Source organism: Tenrec ecaudatus, chromosome 17 (assembly GCF_050624435.1).
Source record: "Tenrec ecaudatus isolate mTenEca1 chromosome 17, mTenEca1.hap1, whole genome shotgun sequence".
NCBI classification, from domain to species: domain Eukaryota; kingdom Metazoa; phylum Chordata; class Mammalia; order Afrosoricida; family Tenrecidae; genus Tenrec; species Tenrec ecaudatus.
Window position 1 is genome coordinate 76,803,866 of NC_134546.1, and position 7,319 is coordinate 76,811,184.

Consider the following 7,319-nt stretch of genomic DNA (forward strand, 5'->3'; position numbering starts at 1 on the left):
ATGCTCTTTTTGTCTTTTATTGTTCCTGTTTGGTTTCCAGGTGTGTGAACCACAGGAGGTGTGGAGGCATAGAGATAAAAATGATGCACTGCTTTATGGGGCTCGTGGGGTGTGGGGCAACATGATAGGTGAGGCGATTTGGGGAGCAAACCCTGAATGTGGTAGAGATGGAGCATGTGAACTGATTGTGAAGATGCATGTACATATATGTATACATGTGTACCACGCTTTTAAAAGGTGATTGAAGTATGGAAGTGTACAATTTGATACCAAAAATACTACATAAAAAGTTTTTGACCCAAATTGTGAACCCGAAAGCCATCTACAGTCTAATTTTAAACTTAAAAATCTAAAAGAAAATGATACGTTAGAAAAATAAAACCAGACTATTCAAAATTAGGAGGTGACTCTGTTTGCCATGCGCCAGATGCGTGCAAACATTTGCTTCATTTCTATTGGCCTTCCTCCGTCCTGAAGCCAATCAGATCTTAAATACTTAATGAGGTGCTCCAGGGGAATCGTGTATCAAAGCTGGAATTTGCTTTTCCTTCAGAGGCTTCATGGTCTCCAGGCGTTGTGGTTCAAACTGCTCTCTCTTCTCCCTTGGACCTGCTCCTCTGTCTGCAGCATGGCCTTGAACGATGATCCTGCCCGTTCTCAGCGAACCAAAGACCGAAGAAAGAAGATTGTCTGGACCACTTCTCAATTAGACATCTTACAAGCTTCATTTGCTCGAGACCCGTATCCAGGCATCACGGCCAGAGAAGAACTTGCCAGAGCCACCGGCATAGCCGAGGACAGAATCTTCCTGTGGTTCAAAAACGGCAGAAGTCGACAGCTCAGGAGGAGCCGACTGAGCTCCGGGCCTGCTCCGTGAGAGCCTTGCCCCGTGCTGCCTCGCACCACTTCTCGAGGCAGGGCGCCGAAGGCAGACAGACGCAAGAGAACTGTCATCACCAAAGATCAAAGCACCCACCTGATGCAAGCGTTTGAAAAGCAGCGATTTCCTGGGATTGCAACCAGGCAAGAACTGGCACAACAGACAGGCCTTGCAGAACCACGGATTTGCACATGGTTCCAGAACCGAAGGGCTCGGTATCCAGAGCGCACCAGGGTGCCCCTGGATCCCCGCGGCCGATCCAGCTCCAGCTCTGTCTTTGCATGTCCGGTTCTGCAGCCCATGGAGCAAAGCGCACCTATAGATTCCCAAAGACCACCCTCCGTTGGCTTCGGCGGTGGTGATGGAGACGGCAGCCAGGTAGCTTGTGTCCTGGGAGGCAAAGACTCTCTGGGCCAGGTGATAAACCAGGGTCAAATGTCACAGGAGCCCACCCAGGCAGGAAGACCTCCGGAGACCCAGAGACTCCACTGTAACAACGTCACCAGTGGAAGTCAGGATCACAGACAGCAGCACACGGTTTCATCTACGGGGCAAGTGGCAAGGCCCCTCTTTGCAGGAACATCCAAATCTAACAGCACTGCTTCCCAGGACCCCTCCTCTGCTTGTCCAAGCCCCCGAACAGAGCCCCAGGCTTTTGGACCAACTCCTCGACGACATGGAAATTCAGCAGAAGACTCAGCCATTAGTGAAACAGCAGGAAGCAGGCCTGGAATCTGAGCCGCCACTGCAATTCCCCATCAGTGAGGAGCTCTATCAGGAGTACCTAAAAGACTTTTAAATGACCCCGAAGGACCGAGAAACACACTCACCCCATCTAAAAAACATTCAGAATACCTTAAAACAACGGTTCTCAACCTGTGGGTTGCAACCCCTTTGGGAGTCGAACAACCCTTTCACAGGGCTCCGCTAAGAAGATTGGAAAGCACACATTTCTGATGGTCTTAGGAACCTAGACACTGCTCTGTCCATATCCAGGAGGGCCCACCCACATCCAGATGCACCCACATACGAGTACCCGGCATGAAACATTACCCATGCTACACCATGCTTCAAGACAAAATTTCATTTATGTGTAATTAGAAAGAAAAGTTTCACATTATATGTTACATAATGTTTTTGTGATTAGTTATGCTTTAATTATGTTCAATTTGTAACAATGAAAATACATCCAGTATATCATATTTACATTACAAGACATAACAGTAGCAAAATTACAGTTATGAAATATAAAAATAAATAAAGTGTGGTTTGGGAACACTACACCAGGAGGAACTGTATTAAAGGGTCTCAGCATTAGGAAGGTTGAGACCCACTGCCTTAAAAGCTTAAAAAAAAGAAAACACACTAATAGTATTAAAGTACCCCCCCAGGTCCCACAAATCCTCAAAATCGCAACAAAAAGTCGACTAAAACTGCTACAAACAAACAAATAAACTATAAAACAGCTGAGAAAACACCCTAAAGACCTATCTATCTACCTATCAACAGAGCACACCTTAAAACCTTTTAAAAACAACCTAAATCATTTATAAAGACTAGGAATTCCAAAAGCCCTTTAGAACTCTCTCAAAATCATCTTAAAACTCCTCCCAGAAAACTCCCACCATAAAGTGGATCAGAACTCCAGGGAGCTATTTATCTTGGGTGGAGCCTCCAATTGAGGGCATCAAGCTGCACCCTGTTTGAAAGGCTAAACTCCACCCCTTCACTCTTAATCTCAAGTTGGCAGGAGATTGTGTAGCCATCACAGCACACATGTGACAGGAAAGTATGTACCTGACCAGATGGGCAGGCTCTAGAGTAAAGATGGCAGCCTCACCTTGGTCTCTAAACTGGCTTGAGCTTGGTGTCTGAACTCTTCTCTGCCGGAATAATCCATGGTCTTTATCAGAAAGGAGTGGACCTACTTAGGATAGGGCAGAAGATAAGGTATGATTGCTTTCAATAGCAGACAACATTCAGGCAAGCAGCCTCCAAGCAGTTGACTTTGATGCTTATGAAGTAGCAACCACATGCTTCCAAGTGCCTTAAGATTGGTCTTATTATGGTATGTGGTGGTGGGGGGGGGGGGAGAATCTTGGGGAATAACGTTTACTTAGGAGAGTATGAGGGGGATGCAGCTCCAACCAGGAAAGTGAAGTTTCCCTCCAGGGGAGCCCCTGCTTCCCAGACTCCTTAACATATGAATGTTGAGAATTTGTTGACATACACTGTCATCCAGGTTCTGTTCCCACACTCCTGAGACAGTGAAAGTCCAAGATCCATTTCTGAGTCTCCATGTGAATGAAGTGGCTTCCACTGGAGTTCATATTCTGAGCACTAGGTTGACAGTGAAAGACCGAATGCATTTTTTGAGTAGATTTGCCTGCAGAGTTCCTTTGTCTGACCACTGGATGGAAGAATTGACTCACAATGGGTCTTGCAAGGATGATCCTTGTTGGGCCAGGAGGGGTGGATCTTTCTTCAGTGAGTGTACCCTGCTAAGTAGTTTGGTGTGTCCTCTCATTCAGCTACTGCTTTTAAGTGTGTATTTTCAGCATGTTCCTCCTACCATCGGATTTGGTTGTATTTTGTTCCACTACCTCAGCAAGTCCATGGGTTTGCCCGTGCTGGCGCTTGACCTTTCTTTTTCGGGGACACACACACATAGCCACAGTCACCATTTGCACGTGCCAGACCAAGGCCACACAGGTATCTTTACATAAAATGATTAAATATCGACAGACTGATTTTAAAATTAAAAATTTATAAATGACTAATTTCAGATGTGAAACCAGAACTCAGAACTATTCAAAAGTAGCATGTGGTGATCCGGTTTGCCAGAGAGGAGCCAGAGCTGGCCAACCTACATGGACTGCTCCGACAAGCAGGGTCATTATGGGCATACATGGAGACACACATGAGAAAGTACCACACTGTTGGCCCCACCCAGACAAATGGTCACCCGACCCCCGAAGTGTTTGGTGAAAACAACACTACAAAAGCAGCTGTATGTGGTGTGCATGCTAGTACACAGACACACACACAGCACCCCCAAACACGCATGGCTCTTGCACAGGCCAGACACACCCCATATGCCAGTGTCTTGAAGTAAAATCATGAAACCACAGATAAAAGTAGTTTTTTTCTTAATACATTTTGAAACAATGATAAGATTAGGAAAAGAAAACCGAAACCAACTCTTAAGTACCCCAAAGTTTGCCAGAGAGGAGGAGGTAGAGTTGGTGGATCCACCTGTGGCCCAACTGATGGCACAGCTGGGCTCAGACCCCTCGGTGTCCAGACACATGTACACATCAGTGCTTCTCCAACAGGTTGCCAGAATGGGACTACTGGTCAACCACCTCCCACGTGACGGCGAAGATGACAAAGTCCCCACTCTGCTGTTCTACCCACCTTTAGAGGCTAGCAGTGCCTGGGTTCCAGGGCAAGGCCAGCAGAAAGGGTAAAGCAAAGTCAAATGGATAAGTAGTCTTTAGATGATCCCATATCACTGGTCCAGGGTAGTAGACATTGTCTATCAGCATCTTGCAAGGAAGATCAGACCAGGTTGTCTTTCAGTGCTTTGTAAGGAACATCAGTGACATCTTCCAAGGATGATCAGAGCAGGTCTTCTATCAGCGTAGGTGGTGTCCGGGTGGCAGTTGGGGGTGGTGGCAGAGATGGGGAGGGTGAGGAACTTTGGGGATTATAGAACGAAGGTGGGAGGGGACTGAGACCTAGAACGGAAAGTCATTTTAAAGGCAATTTAATGGTGTGTGTGTGTGTGTGTGTGTGTGTGTGTGTGAAAGACAATGCTGTGAAATGGATCATGATAATGATTGTACGAATCTTCTTGAGATGACAGATTATTGAATTGAGGGGCATGTGGATTAAGTGCGCCAAAATGCATTCCAAAAGAAAATATGTCCATCACGTAAAATGATCAAACTTAATAAACCATGCACGATAGAGTCAAAAAGCAAGACAAACCAAACAAACACACAAAACAGAAAGGAAGTAATGCCAACATTTTTGACTTCTTTCTTTAGGTTGAAAAGGGAGGTGACCCTGAAAAGGGCCTTTTGGTTTTGAGCACTGTGAGGCTGAAGGCCAATTGACTTGGAGCTGGTGTAGTGAGTGATAGCCAGCGGTCTCTCTGTGGCCAGTGCAGGGATGGTGGTTTGTAAGCATCCCTCGTTTGTGCTGCTAAAAGAACAGTTTTCCCTCCTCACCAGCAAAGATGACAAAATAGGGCTGTGCTATGAGGGAGAAGCTACTGGAAGGCAGGGAGTTAGTTTTGTCATTGTCATGTGTATACCATGTAATATGTTTAACAATCAGTTTGGGGAATGTTAGCATGTGTTCAGCCAAAGGTAGAAGGGGCAGGCTGTAGGACACCTGACCTAAAGAGTATTTTTGAACACAGAAGCCCTGGAAAGGCAGTTATCCAGCAAGGTCACCACATCCCAGGAGCCAGACTGACATAATTGATCCTAAACACAATTGGTTCAGTCCTGGACTCCAGGGAAGGACAGAAGACTACACTTGGACTGCCTTCTTCCTCAACTTGCAATTCCTTTTGGGGTTCATCTCAGATGTATTTTGCAATTGGGGGTAATACTTTTGAGTTTTGTTATGTGTCTTTCTCTTTAACAGTATACGAACCCAGAATTGATGAACGTATAGAGGCAGCAAGACAAACAAGGGTTTCTTGGAGCTACAGTGGGGCAATGGGTGGGGTAAAAGGGAGCCGATATTAAAGAGTTCAAGAAAAAAGAGGATGTTTTCATACTGATTGTGGTAGCAATCATAAAATACTGCTTGATGTGATGGAACTGTGGAATGATATGGTATCTGTGTTATTCTGGGTAGACTAGAGAAACAAATTCATAGACACTCATGTCCTTGAGAAATAGCTTTATATACAAGTGCGATAGTTTATTGTGCCAGCCTGGCCGATAAACACAAGTAGGATTAACTGAAGTGCAGAGGGATAAATGGCTTGGTGAGCCTCGCCTTGCTTGTTCTGTGCCTCAGTTTAAAGGGGTACACTACCTGTGGGATGCCTAGCCTGTGGACTGTGTCACTGTAAGTTGAGGTCCCCTTAAGCCTACACAATTGGAGTGTTCATCTCTGGAGCTGGGGACTAACAGTTGAGGACAGTTGGGGACCTGCCTTGCTGTTTGCTGCCTGGATATATATAGCCCAGCTCTCTCTACAGAAGGGGACTGGCAACTGGCGGCTCTCAAGCCTTAAAGACTGCTAGTGTCTCACTGCTTTATAATTTAACTGTTAATTTCTTGTATTATCTATATGTATATAATTTAACGGTTCATTTCTTGTATTATATATCTATCTTTATAAATATATGTATATATAATTACTAGCAATTTGGTTTGTCTCTCTAGAGAACCCTGTCCAACACAACAAGAGAAATCAAATATCAGGAAAACATCCCAGCCCAGTCCAGATCAAGTCCTTAAGTCCAATCTTAGACCATATGTCCGATACCTATTTTTAAAGTCTTCTTCAGACTCACAAAACACATGCAATGATGCCAAATGCAGCAAGAGCACAGGCCAGTGGGTGGGAAGTCTTCTGGATCTGGTGGCATTGTAAGCATCTCAGCGCTGGCATGGGTCCAAGTGGTTTCTCCAGCTGAGGGCACTCACATAATTCCATGTGTCTTGTCAGCTGCAATGTCTCCCAGGGAGTCAAAAGAAAGAGACAGAGACAGACAGACTCCTACATTCAAGGAGTTCCCAGAATCTTCAGAAGGCCACGCCAACACAGAGGCCACATTGGCTATGATCTGATTAACTGTATAAATAGCATGTCTGTATATCATACTTCCTTTCACGGTATCCAGCTCACAGTGTCTGCAACTTGTAGCACTCTCTACCTCTAAAGCTTTTCACACTGAGGGACCAGAGGTAAAAACAACCCAGGGAGAAAGTTGACTTGCAGGGATGCTAAGGACCCACAGGAGCCTGGGTACAGAGTGCAGTTAGAGCTGTTGGGCTGACCACTATGGTAGCTCCACTGCCCGTGTTTGGAAATCTGCAGAGACAACTCCAGGTAACACACCTGACCAACTGTCTGAATGCTTATGACCAGAGAAAATGTTACTGTGTGCCCCACAGAAGTTGGAAGACAGTGTAAGCCCAGGAAACACCTCTCCTGTATGTGATGGGTTGCTGTCAGCAGGAGGCTCAGAATACCCATCACCCACATAGGGTACTAATCCATGGGAAGAAAAATGACCTTCTTATGATTTCTGTGGGTTCCTGTAACCCCACAAATAACCTTGTTGTTAGAAAACACTTTTATTCCAATATTAAATATAGAATATAACAAAGTATATTTTATCCCTTCCCAAATATTCTGAAATGTTATAGGGGAAAGGAGTTTTAGGGATGACATATACTTGTTTCCC

General features: G+C 45.3%; 1 pseudogene; it reads left to right on the forward strand.

Annotated features, from left to right (window-relative positions):
* Positions 1 to 628: 628 nt before the first annotated feature.
* On the forward strand, positions 629 to 1,679 carry LOC142430520 (uncharacterized; annotated as a pseudogene).
* The last annotated feature ends 5,640 nt before the right edge of the window (positions 1,680 to 7,319 follow it).